The sequence below is a fragment of the Betta splendens genome, chromosome 11, assembly GCF_900634795.4.
Source record: "Betta splendens chromosome 11, fBetSpl5.4, whole genome shotgun sequence".
NCBI classification, from domain to species: Eukaryota; Metazoa; Chordata; class Actinopteri; order Anabantiformes; family Osphronemidae; genus Betta; species Betta splendens.
In genome coordinates this window covers 11,235,734-11,254,237 of record NC_040891.2, presented here as the reverse complement: position 1 = coordinate 11,254,237, position 18,504 = coordinate 11,235,734, and the positions used below count along the sequence as shown (strand labels likewise).

Sequence of the window (18,504 nt, the reverse complement as noted above, 5' to 3'; positions counted from 1 at the left end):
GTTAGACCATTTGGAGACAACGGTGGTGGAGATGTAGCCGTCCACGCGGACAGCCCCAACTCCCCTGTTCGTTGAGGGGAGGACGGGGGGCTGTGGACGCGGTGGGCCGCCGCGTGACGATACGCAGGAGGACAAAAAAACCCCGAGGAGGACCCGTTAGATTTTAAAAAATGGACGGTGCCGCCGGGACGTCACGACGCGCCGTCGCCACAAAGCCCCATACGCGTCTCATGAACGCGCTCATTTGGCTTCCAGCTCGCCGCACGTCCGGAGGGACCGCCGCTTACCGGGAGCTCGCCCAGACGCCGCGCCGCGCCGCGCCGCGCGCCCTGCCGCGTCCGAAGGGGGAGACGGTAAGAACCGGCGCCGATTTTGACGCTCGCGAATCGCGGTTGAAACGAAAAGCACGCAGAGAAAGTCGCGCGAGCGACTTGCGGCTGCGATGGGCGCGTTTGGGTGACAACGCGCCGTATTGCGCGTGCGTTCAACCCCAAACGAGCGTTTATAGCGCGAGCAGCTGGTCAGTTTTCTGCCACCGCGCTCCTTTCCCCCCACAATGGTTTCATTGAAGGGCGAAGCAGCGTCTAAAATACGGCTCGATGCCATTTTCTGGCAGAGGCGCATACGTGTAGTTGGACTTGTGGCTCACTTTTGTTTGGCACCAGACGTGTGTGTGTCCAGGAGGGGTTGCGAGTGTGAAGCCAGGCAGCAACTTCCACGCCGACTTCCCCTCAGGGCGTTTAACCCAGATTTCACTGGACCGATGCCTCTCAGATATGACGTGAGACATATTCTCTCGAGCACTTGTAACTCCAACAAAGGCAATATTCAATCTGAAAATTAATCTCTCGAGGGATGCTGACCCTGGATCAGCCATATTCTCCGCTTGTTGTCGTTATCCAAGTATTACATAAGTTGACGTTGCTGATCTGCCGTCCGTTGAATTGTCCGTTATAAAAGCAGGCCCGTGTGTGTTGCCTCAACTTCCAGCTGTACACGGGCTCCATCATGTGCGGTGATGTCAGTCAGGCCCCGCGTGGCGCAGCCCTTCCCACCACATTGTTGTGTTGGAGTGTTGGACCCGTGCGCTGTCAACAGATTACGCACCGACAAAGGCGGGCAGGGGGTAAAGCGTGTAATAAAAGTAAAGGTGATTATTGTAGCTGCGTGGAGCGGCTCTAACCCGGCTCCCTGCAGCCCGGATTATCCAGCACGGTGCCAGCACACGCTGCGTGGCGAGCTCTTACGTAAGAGCTGCTTTAAGTTGTGTAAGTGGGAATCAGAGGTGGCTCACGCGCGTACATATTTCTGTTAACACGGAGTTGGGAATTAGAGTCAAAGTTTTCACGAGGTTCCACTTTATTTTTAGACCTCCTCTGCGACACAAATGAGGTCCAAAGCACATTTGTTTTGCAAAATATGTTTTTTGCTAACTTCATTTCTCTTCACTACAATGATCTGCGCCATTTTTCACCGTCAGGTTCAGGTCAGATCTCGCACAGACAAAATGAATCCTCCCCCAAAACAAAGACATGATGGTGGATAGGCCTATAGTGAACACACTGGTGGCTTCGCTCGCTAAACCTCCCTAAAAATACAGGTTGCAAATGTTACATGCTGAACTGTTGGACGATGTGTGCGTTAAAGGGTGTCGTGGGAGTCTATGGGATGGTGTAATTTGCATTGGGGCCGCTGCGACTCTGCAGCAGCGTCTCCGATGTCCCACTGGCGCAGAGTGAGCGCAGCTGCAGGTGCGACGCTCCGACGGAACGACCCAGCTGAGCTGCACGCGCCGGACTAGTTCGGGGCCATTAGTGACCCAGTAGGCAGACGTCCCAGGTTCGGGCACTTCCAGGGATTTCCACAGAGAGGGAGGGCGAGCTTTAAGAAATGCTGAGTTCACGTGTTATATTTAACCCTAAATGGTCGTTTTTAATATCCTCAAAGTTGCTTTTGTTTTTCCTACCACAGAACCTAACACACCAGAAAGAGAAACGAACGAAGACCAAGACGCCCCGCAGCCCCCAGGTAAATACACGTGGTGTCACGTTTGCTTGGTCATGGATTTATCAGGTTGCCGTCGACTTAAACGGGCCTGCACAACTTCAAGGAAATTAAGAAGACGCATGATAAGAATAAGGACACCTTTATTATGACACACACACACACACACACACACACACACACACACACACACACACACACACACACACACACACACACACACACACACACACACACACACACACACACACACACACACACACACACACACACGCTGTGTGGAACGAACTGATTCCTCCTGGAAATCATTTAAAATCCTTTTTGTGGACACGACGGATCCGCTCACATTATCAACAGCAGCTCTTTATGGTCCTAACAGTTTCACCGTGTTGCCAAGTTGATACAGGGAAAAGTTCGGTGGAATTTACCCACTGGCGATGAGGGTTCGCTGCTATAGCCCGTTTATAAAAGGTGCTTCTAGTTCTCGATTTTTATTTCGTCATATTACAGACTTTAAATAACTGTCCGACTACCTCATCTGCCATAATCCATAATCTCTGAATTACCCAGAAGGTGAAACCAGTTGTGTTCATTATTATTCATTATTCAGTCGTCTTTAGTCAGAAGTGTTTAGTGTTTTTCCATTTGCTCCTGTTGACACAAAGGAAAAACATAAAACACACAAATTGACGCAGTAATATAGAATAATTGTAATCATTTTTATCTTAAAATAAAAATTCTGTCGCCTTTTATTTCTAAGCCTCATATCGCCCGCACACACGTAGTCCTGGCTGCACTGATCTGTTTAACAAAAACTCTCCTTAATTAGTCTTTATTTTACCCCCAAAGCTGCTTAATGGACACATTTAAATGAGCGTCTAAACACAACGACAGATGCGCTTAAACGCTGGATGTTTGGGAGCAGGATTCGTCTGCGGGTGTAATTGTGAAGCCTGTCGCCTTGTACTCGTGTTAAAGCGCGTGTGTCACGGCCTGTAAACGCAAAACTGCACAGACGTCTCCACTAATGGGGCCGAACTCGAACCTGTGAAACTCGTCCTCTCCGGAAACCGTAAAATTCAAAAACACGCAGCTGCTGTTGTGTATGTGTGTGTGTGTGTGTGTGTGTGTGTGTGTGTGTGTGTGTGTGTGTGTGAGCACGACACGCGGTTTAGCGTTTTACAGGCTGAGGTGGAAGAGAACCCACCATGGTGAAGAACGAACATCTGGCTCATCATAACATGTTTGAGGACGTGTGTATGCGTTAATTATGGCATCACACCTCGCTGCATTAATTGAAAGCCAGCGACGTCTGTGACGTCACCCTCTCTCTATTCTCCTCACCAATAAACATTTTCAACTAAGTAATTTCTTTGTCTGAGGATAAACTCACAATTTGTGTTTACATTTCTAATAATGAAAAACTATTAATCTAATGTCTAAAACTAATGAATTTAATTTCAATTAAATAGCAGGATTTGATACCAGAAAATTAACTATAAAATTTATGAAACAATTAAATGGGTAACTGGGTCTAAACAGATTGTAAATAAATTAATAAATAAATCAAAACCACAATTACTAACACAAATGTATTGGTGTATTTTCTGAAGCAGTTGTGCAGCCAATACTTCATCTGAACTTAAATTATGTCTGTTCTTCAAAATATAAAGAAAAATTTTAAAAAATTAACTGGTTTTAAAACCTTATCTTCCTGCAGATGCAATAACAGCAGACAGACCTCCACCTCCACAACTTAGTTGAACATTTATCTAGTGTAAAATGATTGCACTTGCTTACACTTCCCCTCTCAGATTCTGCTGTGCTATTTTCTTTAGGAGTATATTTGTAAATTATTCCCCTCGGTGTTGTTTTATTTGCGGCTTCAGATGCCCTCATAAAGATCTTTATTGGTGTTGTCTTTAGTTCGGCGGATAGTCGGCTGTGATGCTTTCTTTTGAATTCCTTTAAAGAAGCCATTCGCCTTTCAGTCATATAAAAACACTTAATAGCTCGGAAAATGTGTTTTGCCAGCAGTATCCCCTGTGAATTTAGCCATGCCTGTTTTTCATCTCATTTCACTGAGCCATTTTAAACACCATATAATAAATCAGCTTCATTAAGACTCCAGATATATGACTAATATTAGCACTATTTCCACCTCTGCAGAACAATGCAGCAAATCTGCTTTGTTTGCGTGGATTAGCCCTTTAAGCGTTTCCCCCTGTCGTTGTTTGTGTCCTCAGAGGTGTATCAGAGGTCGCGTGCTGCTGTGTGCTGGCAGGCCTGAGGGGTTGTCTGTTATCTTTGGTTATCTAGCTGTATGAGTGACGTACATTCTTCATAAAGCTAGATAACCGAAAGTAACAAGAATCCCATTACACGCCTGCACGGATGAAGAAAACTAAATCTGAGCTAAAGGCTTAAAAAAGATCGAAGCTGAGAGGAGCGGACTCTGATGACGGACGCTGCTTGTGGATGACGTGAAGGTATGATGCTGTGTTACATAAGAGCAACGTTTTAAGGCAGGGGAGGAGGACCTGGGTCTGTCCAGTCTAACGAGCACAGAAACACAATTAATATTCACCCGGTTGTAGAAAATATCATTTTTACAAATAGCATATCTGCCGACTGTCTAAAACGGTGACACTGCTCCGATGTGGTGTAACGTGATGGATTTGCACTGGGCGATGAGTGTGTTATTCACCAGGGCTCATTTACAACCACAGCAACATCACACCCTGTCCATCGGGGAAAAATAGGACTTCAACCTGCTTCGTCCTCTTAAAAATGCTTGACCACCTTCTTTACACAAATAACATCCTATTGACTGAGTCTGAAGAGAGAAAACCGGGTTCTGTCCAAACATCTTATTAGAATAGTAACATCTACAACAAAGAAATTATGAGTAATCCACAAAAGGTGCAGCTGATTAATTAGTAAAATCCCAAAAGGGTTCAGAGAGAACATTTAAATTCATTTGCACATTATCTGGGAACATGTTTCTGGCTGATCAAGCTCTGAAGATTATAGCATTTCATACAAACATCAAAAATGAAGAAATAAATTACACTCAACAAATACAAACGCTAATACTACTGAGTCTCACACTGCAGCCACGTGCTGTCACAGGACTCCACCTGCATGTGGTGAATTGGCACATTTATTAGCTACTGCTATCAGAACGTTTTCAATGGGCCTGATCTCCAAAAGGCTCCTTTTGATTTCCAGATAACCTTCCAGTCACTCACAAACACACAGCACACGCAGGAATTTATTTGTCTAATTGCTTTTTGTTTTGGCTCAGATTCTGGCCCCAGTGTGTTTCTAATTAGCCTTCTTGTTGTTTCAGCAGTGCCAGATAATTAGCTAAATTTTGGTTTTCTTGCCTGAATCCTTTTTTTAAAAAGGGGGGAGACCTCTTTGTTGGTGTTACAGGGGGAAGGCACATGAGGCTGAGCAATGGAGCTGGAGTCTGAGCATCTCCCAGTCAGGCTGCACATGAAAGGCTACTTCTTAGATTGTTTTGGAGCAGGATTACAGAAGTTGATCTGAGAGATACAGATGAATCAGTACTTGGCTTTTTTTCTCGAGTTCATAGTTAATTTGCTGCGTCCAGGCTGATAATGCCTCCCCCTCTGCGAATGCAGAGCCCGTTCCACAGAGGCAGTGGTGATGGGAGAGGTGAAACAAAACAAAGAACACCTCGAGAGGCAATTAGCGCCACTCCGCCATCATTCGGAGCATCTCCACTGCGGTCGCTGCTCCTCTGCAGCCGACTGCTTGCTCTGCTGAAGGACAGCGCGGCATCAGCGCGGCATCAGCGCGGCATCACGGACGGAGCCGTGCGTCGCCCGCTTCCAGTGTTTGGTGTAACTTTGTCACACAGCGAACACAGCACAACAGCATCCCTTCATAGCATTTATCAATGAACTGATGCACAATTCTACTCCTTCACCGAGTACGTTCTCAAATCGCCTTTGTCCTCGTGAAGCAGCTCTAATCTATTTTTTGTTGACCACGCGTTCAAGTGACAACCCCACTTTCTCCACGCACACTTCCAGCCGTGCCCCCCGCTCATTTAATTTTATTCTTTTCGTCTCTTTTTTTTTTCCCCGGCTTGGATTCTCAGATGGTTGGTTCTGATTTGTATGCATTTGCATAATGAATGTCATTTGCATGCTCAGGGGCAGACCATACCATGAGAACGGCTGTGTTGCTTGTTTGTGTGTGTGTGTGTGTGTGTGTGTTCATGCATGGGCACATGTGTGTGTTCCTAAGTGTGCGGTGTATATTAAGCACATGTAAATTCTGTCTTTTTACACAAACAGACCATCGGAGGGTTGTTGTGTTCGCGCCCACGCCATATGAGCGCGTCTCCTCCGTTGAAGTGTGTGTGTTTGCTTCTTTGTGCGTCCATGTGGCTTCCTCCTCTGTGTGTGAAACATGTAGGACGATCATGCCTTTCTGTCTCTCCGCCCCCCCCCACCCCGGTCTTGGTAACCGTACGGCAATGCAGTGACTAGAAGAATGAAAATAAGAGACTCGCTCCTCAATCCCATAATCCTCCTCTTCCACGACCCCTCCCTTGCCAGTTTGTCCTCCTCTCCCACATGGCAAGTCACAGCCCTGCCACCATCTTAGGTGCTCAGACTGGCACAAAATGGCAGCTGAAAAAGGGGGAATATGGGAAGCCAAGCGCTGCACCTTCCCCCACTTCACGTTGGCCCAGATGCTTTCCGCACCATTGGTTGCCTCAAGACAGTGTTAATTACTGCCAGTGTGTTAATTGCAGAGATCGCCCCGAGAGACAGGCGAGCGGGGATGCGATAGGAGGAAACCGCGGAGCCACGGGCTTCGCGGCGACGGCGAGCTGGCATTTCTGGGGGCAGCTGCACTTCCTGCGTCGCTTCCATCGCGCCCGTCGTCACGCTGCAGACGCTCGCCCGCCGCCATTTTGTGGCTCCTCTCTGAGCCCGGAGAACTCCTTCGGCTAGCTCGCGTCGACGGCGCTAGCTCATTCCCGGGGCTATAATTAAAAAGTGCCGCAATTAGCACGACTGGCATTATTTCCGCGCGGCTTCTGCGGCGCATGGGCGCAAAGACGGCTTTGTTTGATGATGTGGGGAGGAAGGAAAAACACCTACATGCTTCCTCAGACGCACAAGGAGCCGTAATTAGCAACACAGTGGTCTTCGTAAATCTCCGCTATCGCACACACACAGTTTTGTCACACATGCAGTGAGTTCAATGTTATATTATGAAATCGAATTTAAGGCTTCGTCTGTAGATAGAAAAAGATGCCATGATTCCACCACTTTTAAAAAGGGTTTTAGAAGCTCATGAGGTTTCCAGCCAGCCTGGTTTCATGTTGTATCGCTACATAATTTATTCTATTAACATTCACTGATTGGGATCCAGTGAAACACTTCAGATGGTGCGAAAACATGAAAGATCTGCTAACGCGGACGTGGGAGGTTTTCATCCGGCGGCGAACGCCCGGCGTGGCGTTCTGACCCGGCTCCGAGTGCAGGGAAGGAACGTGAATGAGCGAGAGATGAGGAATTAAAGGAGGACGGAGGGTGGGAAGGAGGATGGAGGAGAGGGGTGGGGCAGACAGACAGGGAGAGGGAGCCTGCGACAGTGAGATCTCAATAGTGAGAGGCCTTCTTTGTGTTTCTGTGTGAGGTTTATTTTGGGGGGCGCAGGGGGCACCAAGAAAGGAGGGGAGGGGGCGAGGGTGGGACCCTACCCCAGGCCCTCAGACAAGCGACACATTGTCCTCACCAATGTGTGGCGGCACTTGTGGCGTAACGCCATTATTTAGGCCAGTAGAGGGAACGAGGGTCTGGAGACCAGCTTAACCAAAACGCCAATTAGAGCCGGATCGTCCTGATTAATGGACGAGGGAGATTGGTAAACAATGCTGGCCATTGTTAACGCAGCCCCCCCCCTCACTCGCACATATACAAACTGCTACCCCACTGGTTTCTTTCACACAGACTCTGCATCCCTACTGCCTCACACACACACACACACACACACACACACACACACACACACACACACACACACACACACACACACACACACACACACACACACACACACACACACACACACACACACACACACACACACACACACACACACACACACACACACACACACACACACTTTGGCCCCTCACTGTAAACTTTGAAATGATCCTGTCATTTATGCGTCAATATGACATAATAATCTTCTTATTCATATTAATAATTCATTTTAAAACAGAGCAGTACCAAAAGTGTAGAAAGGGTATAATTTATAAAAAAAAGTTTAGACTGAAATATTTGAAATTATAAAAGCTAAATATACAGATTTAACAATTTCCTGAAGAATGTATGAATGTGTTAAAATGTGACTTCGGTTGCACATGGCACAGAGGCGTCTTTCTTCAAAAGCAGCATTGGACTAATATGTTAATCACTCACCATGTGATGCTTGGCTCTGCATTTCAATACGTCCTACTTTATTGTTTTTTAAGCATATGCACTGAATAATTAGCCACCACATACTCCAATCAGGGGCATGCCAATGTAGGGTTGCCATGGCGACCTCATCACTTCTTACTCCCCCCTCGCCAACCCTCCTCCCTCACCCCTTCCAGCCCCCACCACCGCCTCCTGCTCCTGCCTGGCTGCAAACAGGACAGGGAAAAATAAAGCGTGGGAAAAAGACTTGAGGCTGAGACGATGGTGAAGGGTGAGGAGAAGAGAGTAAGGGGTGAGGAGGAGGGAGGAGGAGAAAGGAGAGGAGGCATCCTCTGCTGGTGGTTGTTAGAACAGCTTACTGTATGTCTAGACTGGTTGTTTGGGAGTTTGATGTCTTCTGTGGGTTGGGGATCATTATTCCTGCGTTGGCGGTGTGTGTTTGTTTCCTCTGTTATTAGTCTGCCATCTATGGGCAGTGAATGGGAGCTTACAGGGCGATACAGTAAACACTACTGTAAACCCCACATGAAGGATTTAATGGCTTGAACAAACATTTTATTAGATTATATATTTGGCACCACTGCTGTTTTAAGATGAAGTCTGCAGAGGTATACTGTATACTGGCTCTTGATCCTGAACACATGCTCTTTGTTTCCTTTTAAGGTTTCTGATGAGCCTGAAGAGGAGAAGCGCCTCCTCTTTGAATCCACCAGTGATGGACAGTGGTGTGTTATTACTGGAGGACGGTTAAATGTGGGATTTCAGGCCAAGCAGCTGTCGCCGACGACCTGACGCTGGACAGTGAAAATAAAACTGATCAATGGACATGAAGTCACTGTTGCCGACGGCAGCGACGCAACGTCTTTATCTGGATGACAAAAAAAAAAAAAAGAAACGGGACAGAGAGAGGACGTCAACGGCGAAAGCTGCAACGTGCGACACTCGTGTGTTGTACGCTGCTTTGAACAGCTGATCAGAAAACACCTGTGCTAGACGCTTAAGTAGGTGATGTAGATGACGCGTAGATGAAATATTACAGAAGTTGTGCATGTGTGCTTTTTATATTTGACTCTTTTAGGTGATAATTCTAAATATGGTTAGATCTCTTGTGTTTGTACTTAGTAATTTCTTCTTTAGCATCATAATATTTTCTAATTTAATTTGTCTCATGTAAAACTGAAGATTTCAATCATGACGTGAACAATCTACAGTGTGTGACTGGATTACTTGGTGCAATAATAAGAGGTTTAGAGAATATGACAATATATGCAGTGACGCAGTAATTTACTGTAAATAACCTGGGAGTGAATACGTCATTATTTTTGTTTAATGACGTGCTGCTCAAAATAATTTTCCACTGTGCTATTAGTACTTTGGTTCAAAATACATTTAGAAAATGGTTGTAATAGGTTTTTTATTACTCACAGCACATTTTATTATTTTATGTTCATCAGTACTTCACTGCAGCATTTTACAACACAGTCACTACAGGAATTAGTTAATGCAAACAAAGCTGTTTATTATTATTTATTATGTTTCCATTTTTATCTATGCAAAAGGAAAAAAGTGATAAAACTTGCACTAGGAGTGTTTTTACACAGGAACTATTGTTATGTTTGCACAATATCTGTTCGATGTACGGGTATGGAGAAATGTGGTGTACTAATATGAGCACAGGTGCAATGTGGGATGTTGATTTGACTGTGTATGCGTATGTGTGTGTGTGTTATCTGCTCGGAGTAGAAACAGTGAAGTTCTTCTTGGCAGAAATGTAGCAGATCTGTTGAGTGAAACCATGATTGCACTAAAGTCTGAAAGACTCAAAACAGTATTGATTCCACATGTCAAATCTCAGTGAAACTGTAAATGTGACATGAGAACCTGTGAATATGTGCTACAGAATATATTTTAACATAGAGAGAAATGATATCAATGCGCTATTATGCACTGAACTATTGTTTAAAGCTGGACTTGCACATGAGATACTGCCTGTTTCTATGCAACTGTTTGTTATGCATTAATAATCAATAAAAGTAGGAATGTTTACATTGAGACAACACCTGCCTTCATGTGTCATTCTGTCCGTTTATGGTTTACATGCTTAACGTCTGATAATCAGATATTACAGTATTACAACTTTTATTAGTGTTAATGAAAGGTTTAAAAAAAACAAAGAAAATTAAACTAAAGACTATTCTAAATTACACACTGTAAATTGCATTGTGAGTAGCTGCTTATCTCAATAGCTCAGGTTGTTTTAATTTATTCCAATTTCCCACAATTTACAAACACTAAAAAGATTGACAATTAAAATGATTTTAAGATGAAGCTTCTTACAAATTTAGTTGTGATAAGGATTAATGAAATGACATCTGTGAGCTCAATAATCTATCTTCTGCTATTAATTGTTAGCCTCCAATTATCTATTATTGTGGCTCAGCGAGCATGTCTGACACAATGAGCAGCTTTAAACTGTTCCAGCGTCTGTCCTGGTTGTCACCCTCAAACCTGCCGGGTCCCTGCCTTGCTCAAAGGCAAACCACTAAAACAAAAAAAACTAAAATCCGCCTCTTCGCGTCGAAGCTACCTTTGCTCTCTGCAGCACTGGCCTCCACATAAGATCGCGTGAGTGGCAAACGAAACGCTCACAGAAAACAACAGCACAGTGAACACAGCGGCTGATCAATGTTTACGCCTGCAGCTCAGAGGACAACGCCGAGACACATCTGGAGGATGTCGGGGACAGTGTGGCACAGCTGCTCGTAACAAGGAGAAGGCTGCTGTGCTGCATGCAGCATCTGGAAACATCTGCAAGAATGAACTTCTAAACTCACAAAACACTCTCGGGGTGAAGGTCACACCAAGACACGAGCTTTTGCACAGAACTGCTCTGATGTTTTGTGTGGGACGGATATGAAATTTTACACTATTATTAAATATTTTATCTTTTAGGGATGTTTGTCAAGTCCACTTTTTTTTTTACAGCCAGCTGCCTTCAGGAGATGTCCTGACCATTTTCTATTCTATTCATTTGTAAATGTATAAAAAAAAAGAGTTTGTTGACTCGACATGACAAAATACTGATATGAACACGCTTCTTGTTTTGCATCTCTGATGTGTCTCAAAAATATCCACTTTAACAGCGTGAGCTTAATGTATATACTTGTTTTATAATTTGTTCGTAATTTACATGCTATGAATCGTCCAACTGAAATGTGAACTCCCAGTTTTATTGGAAATGATCCATGCATTCAGTGGAAGTAAAGAGGGAAGTATTTCATATTAAACTTTGTCTTGTAGTTGATGCAATTACTGTTATACAGTGCAGTATAGTGGTATACAATATACAGGCTTAGATGAGCGACTGCCACATGGTTCTGCCTTGATTTAGTTAAAATTTAAGAGCTTAACAATTAATTGGTACTTTATAAAGGCACTAAAAGGCTGAGCTGACATTGTCACCTCTGATGACTGCTCAGTTATTACTCTGAGGAAATGAAAGATGGTCTTAAAAGGAAAAAGGCTGTGTATGACTATGTTTCTATGTACACCTGCTTCAGCATCAACTGTCTGGGCCGTAAAATAATCACAGCCAACAAACTACCTGAATCTATTTCCAGAGCTGTAGTGTGTTTATTGTCAGTTTTATTTTTAATTAGGTGTTAAGAGAGTGTCAGTGTTAAATCAGCCTGGCAGAGGGCCCAGCCTGCGAAAAACAGCCCTAGAATAAAGTTCAACACAATGACCAACGTGTGTATGCAGTTATCTTGTTTTTATGTTATGATTGTATTTAGATTTAACCATGACTGCCAACACTTGGCGTGTTTTAACCTTCTTGACTGGCGATGATTTACAGTGTTGCTTTGAAAATCCCTGCTCTACACCAGGACTGTATGTGTGTAGGAGAAAATGACTGTGAGAAGGGCCATATGACAGGTAGACCCTCTGCAGAACGGCCTCCAGACAGCAGGAAAGTTACGGGAACCGTCTGATTATAATGGAATCAATAGCAAAACAAAGGCTCATGTCTGGGAGGAAAATCGTGGGAAGTGCCGCCAGGGCCTGATTAGCATTCTGTATTGCGAGTCCCCGTAGGCCGTCTCCTGGAGCCCCCCGACCCAGAAGGGAAGAATGGCTGCACGGGAGGGGAGGGGGCAGAGATGGAGGAGAGGTCGCAGAGAGCCAGACGGGGGATGCGGAAAGTCAAGGAAGACAGCTTCACAAAGACAAGCGTGGTGCTGGGGGGGGTGGGGGGGGTCGGGCGGCGGTGCCACCGTGAAATCAGGTGGTCTGAGGGAACTGGGTTCAAGTTCAACAGCAAATCCTCGTCTACATGGTGAGGTGATGGAGACGCACTCTGCGTCTGTGTAATTTTGTGATATATAAATAATAATTATCCTTGATCCTAAACCTAACTTAAATTCTGTTCACTGTATTCAACTGATTCACATACAAACTAATGGTGAGAGAAAAGTTAAAGCCGCAAGCGAAGGAAAAGTAAATCCTTATATTTAATAAGACAAAACTAATTACACATATTAGCTTCACACACACACACACACACACACACACACACACACACACACACACACACACACACACACACACACACACACACACACACACACACACACACACACACACACACACACACACACACACACACACACACACACACACACACACACACACACACACACACACACACACACACACACACACACACACACACGTACGTCCTGGCCTGTCTGGGGTCAGAAATTAAGTGTGACATGAAGACATTTGAGGACAATGGTCACTTCCTCCCAAATTTACCACCTCTCTACACACAATTGACTGTGTGTGTGTGTGGGGGGGGGGGGGTCCCCTCACCAATCGCCCTTTAAATCCACAAGTTGTTTGACCTTTGATTTTTGTTTTTATTTAACAAACCACTGAATTAGGAGAATGGGGTTTGGACTCCTCTGGAATTCTCCTGCATGCAAAAATTCTAACTTTTAAATAAAAAAAATTACAAATCAAAAGGTGAAAATTATTTTATATGTTATTAGATTGTTAATTCTGAGATAAGCTTATAATAAAAGTCTTCTACTTAAACCATAAGTAGTGAAATAGGTCCTAAAAAGTAACAATGGTAACTTGATGGAAAGCTCGATGTGAAAATGTCGTGTCTTTGCTTTAGCTCAACTTTTAAACGCCAATGAATAAAATAAGTGAATAAAAGGCTCTTCACTTCATTCCTAAACTGTAGAGTCAGAGGTGGAGGTCAGCGCTGACTAAAGAGGTTGTTGACCTGCCGCCTCGCAGAGGTTAACCTCTTAACCTCTTTCAGATGAGAGCTCAGAGGTCACAACTCCGCTGGTCAGACAGAGGGACGGAGTGTGTCGGCCACAACCCCTGCAGGTTGCAAATGGGCGCTCAGCACGGCGACGCACAGAATCCAAACCCCTCGGTTTCAAATACACGCAAGGACGCACTGACTTTTGCAGGAAGACGTGGCACAATAACTCCACGCAGGCTTAGAAGATCCTCTGATTCTCCTTCGGTCAGATGAACCCCTAAAGCCCATGCATGGGAATGCTCAGCTGAGCCCCTCAACGAATTAACATTGTCTGAAATTTCTTGCACTGTCTAAAAGTCATCCACTCACTGGCTCCCCACAAAAACACTCCACTGGGCTCCATTGAGCATTTTGTGAATTACCCCTCAACTTTCTCACACCGTTGACAGAGGGGCGCCCGGCTGGATGGGAAAAACAGTATCGCATAGATTGTGATATAAAACCGATCCGTCCAGACGGAGACACCGGCACAAAACATGGCTAGAAATCAGCCGTGAGTATGTCATGGCACACTGGAGGGTCTGACTGCTTAATTAGACATATAAAAAGGCTGGGTCAGACGGAGCAGACAGGCAAAGAAAGGCGAGCGAGATGAGGCCCTTCAAACTGTCTGCGTCACACTGTGGGTGTGTGTTCGTCTGGGCCGCGCTGTGAGAACGTGCCACCGCCTCGTTTGCATGTCTGAGCCGCGGCGGCCGGCGCAGGTCCGTGCTCAGGAATGCGCGCGGGTTCGGGGATGAACGAGGGAATCTGGGATCCTCCGGCAGCGGTGGAGGCTAACGAGCCATTCCGCCGTTTGAACAGATCTACGCAATTGAGGAACGCGATGGAGATTCCGCCATGTTCTTTAATATTAGTAAAACTCCTGCACAAAATTATTTCTTACAGGTGAGAAGTGGATTATTGCTTAGAAACACCTGCTTGTTGATAAAGCACATAATTAACTCAGCAATGACCATCTCCATTGTTTCCTTGTTCTGGCCTCAGCTAAATGCGATACACAAATGTGTCTAAATTAGTAATTAGTGGTGAAAACAAGTCAGAGGCACTTCTAATGCTCACTTACTGACTCGCTCATTGTTGCTGGTGAGTAGACGCGTCTCAGTCGGCCTGAGCTGGAGCCTGTGGCTGAGAACTGGCTGGGAAGCCTCCATCGCAGCTGCAGCTATTTGTTGTCTGCGAGACATACAGAGAAGGTCAAAGGTCAAATACGTTCGGTGGAACGCTCGGCTTTCACATGTTAATGCATCACAGCAGCACAAGACAAACACAGAGAGGTGATTATAATGGTGTCAGGACACTGTTAATACTGAATGAAGGACTGAGAACTCCCTTTAAAATTATAAAAAAACATGAACTTAATGATATATAGATCACGAAAAAATATGCTTGTTGTGAATATAATTTAATATAACCATGATAAACACAACGAAGTTGCTGTGTTTTTACTTCCCAGTTTTTATGTGATGGAGCTTCCACAAACATTTCAGTTTTCTACAATGGAATAAAAACTAAAATCTGTGATTGACTTGTTTGTTTGAATTTGTGTCTGTGAACTCAACAAAAACAAAGATTTTCATTGTTGTCATTAAAACTGAAATTTTTTTAGAGATCAGGATTTTTTAAACATGATTTGAATCATTTTAAAAACTAATCTTGAGAAGGTGAACCCATAAAACATAGTTACAGTCAACAGACAAACAGTATGTTTAGATGTTTAGTTTATCAGTATTTTATGTTGTAATTTCAACTTTTGTGTTTAAAAACAATAGAGCAGCTGAGTTAAGCAGCGTCATAACATCACATGGGGTTTGCTTTACTACATCGATCATTTACAGGAGCTGAAGCTGATTTCCATTAGTTTTTCTCAGTCATGTTCAGTAGATTCTCAGGTCAGTGTGCCCCCTGCTGGAGCTCCAGAGAACTGCAGAGACAGAGCTATCAAATAAACACGCATTAAATTTACAATCAATTAAAAGGGGGGGGGGGTGTAATTATAACAATATTTTAATACTCTGCAGACAGTTCAAATATAAGAATATAGATTCAAACTGTTTGGTTTCTATTTGAAATCAATATTTTATTGGCTTTCAATTTTTATATATTTCAACTGCAAATACAAGAGATTGCTCTTCTGCATTTAGTGTCTTATTTTTCCTGATTGAACAAAATCACCAGAAAATTATGTATTCAGTTTTCATAGTTTAAAGGTGTTCAACTTCCTGTAACTGTGTTTGGAGCACTTGCCGATGTCAAGTCTCACTTAAACAACGGAGTAGAAAGCACTGGGTTCAGTGAAGTGCAGTTGCATTCTCAGTGCTTTTGAGGTAACAGGCTGCAGACTGATGAGAACGCGTATCAGTGAATGCTTCTCCCATGAACGCTCCTCCGTGCAGGCTGCATCCCCCACATTGCCTCACCATGGGTTCAAATTAAAATCTATTTGTCCCTGCGTTTTCACACGGCTGCCTGTCACTCAGTCCTCCCACCCCCAGTGCAAATTGGTGCAGTGTGAAAACAGCCACTCCCTGTGCCGTGTGGGTCTAATTGGCTCAGATTAGAAAAGCCATTATATCAGTGGAGCTGATCTGAGAGCCGAGCCGCTGACTGCAGGCAGCCTGCACGTTCTGATCACGCTGGGAAACTGATACATCTGCATGTAGCTGCTGCAGCTTCCTCACTCACTCGCTCGCTCGCTCACCCGTTCATCACAGCTTACATCTTTATTCAGGACAATATACCTAATGTGGTATAACGCATCAACTCCGAGTGCATCTGTGTATCTAAATAGACTTTACACCATTACAACTAACGGTATTTAACACACACTGACTCACTGTAAATAAAAGATTTGCATCATCACAAATCTGGGCACCGAGTTAATTTTCTCATTAGTTCATTAACCAAAATAGTTTAAAGTATAAAGAAAGCCGTTAAATAAATAAATTCACAATTAGACCATTTGAAATAATTCTAATAATCAAATTAAGAAGCCAACTAACAGCTTTATGTAAATAACATATATATTTATGTAATGTGTAAGAATGTTTAACACTCCCTGATAAATTAATTTGCATGTCAGTATCAGTAACAGAAGAGTAACAGCTCCCCTGCTTCCCCTGGTTTACAGATAAAGGTCATTATTTTCACACATCTAATATCTCATTTAGAAATTTCTAGTTCTTTTTGTTGGACAAAAAAAGTCAATGCAATTTTTGTTCAAAGAATAAAATGTTTTACACGTCATGAGCCTCGTGATAAAGGAATGCTATAAGTCACCGCGTATGACTGTAAAAACACACGCACACGCTGTTAATTGAGTGCCTTGGAGTTTTGGGGGCACTGCTCGGAGCCCAAAAGCACAAAACACCCCGCGTTTGTCCAAACGGGACCTCACCATAGAGAAACGCCACAAAGGTTGTTTGTATCCCAGTGAGAAGCGATGGTGGGGTGAAGGGTTGTGGGTAACGCTCGCTGCCGAGGTTCCCAGCCAACTTGGCACGCCTTTTCAACTTCTCCTCACCCTTCTGTCTTTTCATTATGCAGACAAACAGAGCGGTTTAGTCCTAAACCAAGCGGCCAATTATTGCTGAAATGTTCAGTCCAGCTCTGTTTCCTTCTAAGATCTGGCAGCATCGTCCCAGAACGTCCATTTCCAGCTCGTCCAACGTGCAATATGTTTGTTCTAATGAAGAGTGTGTATGTGGAGGGTAAAGCCTTTGTTGTTTTAGGGTCTCATTGAAAACTATTTTCATCTGAAAACATTTATAGGATTTGATAGTTAAAATAGTTAACAATGTCATTCATTTGACTAGAATCCCAAACATATGATGAAACCAAACACACCATGAGCTTCTGACAAGGTCACTTTGGGTTTTATGAACTAGAGATGGCATCAACTTTATTACTCTGACAATTTACCAACTAAAGATTTCTATATTAAAAAAAGTGGATAGATCCATTGCTAAAAACACATTTTATTAAATCTAACTGATGAATCAGATCAGGCTTTATTAATCCCACGATGGGGAAATTCCTTAATTCTGAAAGCAACCAATAATACATAACAATACAGCTTTAGCAAGACAAGTAAAGCAATTACTCTACACTTTTATTGTTCCCTGCAGTTCACCCCATCGGTCACTTTTGGGTGTTAAGGACCTTGTACTTGGGGTTTGGGGAGGTGGGCCCTCAATTAGCGAGCCACGCGTCCTTTGGAAGAAAGAGGAACTCCATGAGGAGTCCTTAAAGACTGGCCTCTGTTCACTCTGCTCTTACCCCCTGACCTCAGGGTCACAGATTACAATACACTCCCATCTGGAACTGTTTTATCGGCTCTATGACAAAGGGGATGGACACTAGCCTTCTACATTCAGCCTGAGCTGCGTGAGGCTATTGAAGGCCTGAGAACCACAGTCCTGCCCCAACAGAGACGTTTCTCTGGACGTCCACCCAGTTCCACTAACTCCAACACGACCCTCTGATCAGCTCTGATCATGTTCATCTGTGTTTTTTAATTAAGCCGGAACACAAGAAAAAGGGGGATGCACACATTCACTGCACAGTGGGAGAGCTGCCCGCTGCATTTTCGTTCATTGGGCAGAAATAATGTGGATCCATTTCAAATTAATGCCTTGCTTAGTGGCACATTGTTGTAAAAAGAAAAGTGCATCTACTTAAATA

The 18,504-nt window shown here is 44.1% G+C and overlaps 1 long non-coding RNA gene across 1 annotated transcript; it reads left to right on the top strand.

Annotated features, from left to right (window-relative positions):
* The first annotated feature begins 342 nt into the window (after nt 1–342).
* On the top strand, nt 343–10,537 carry LOC129604868 (uncharacterized). Its single transcript, XR_008696173.1, has 3 exons — nt 343–353; nt 1,972–2,028; nt 9,144–10,537. It is a non-coding gene; the product is annotated as an uncharacterized LOC129604868 (long non-coding RNA).
* The last annotated feature ends 7,967 nt before the right edge of the window (nt 10,538–18,504 follow it).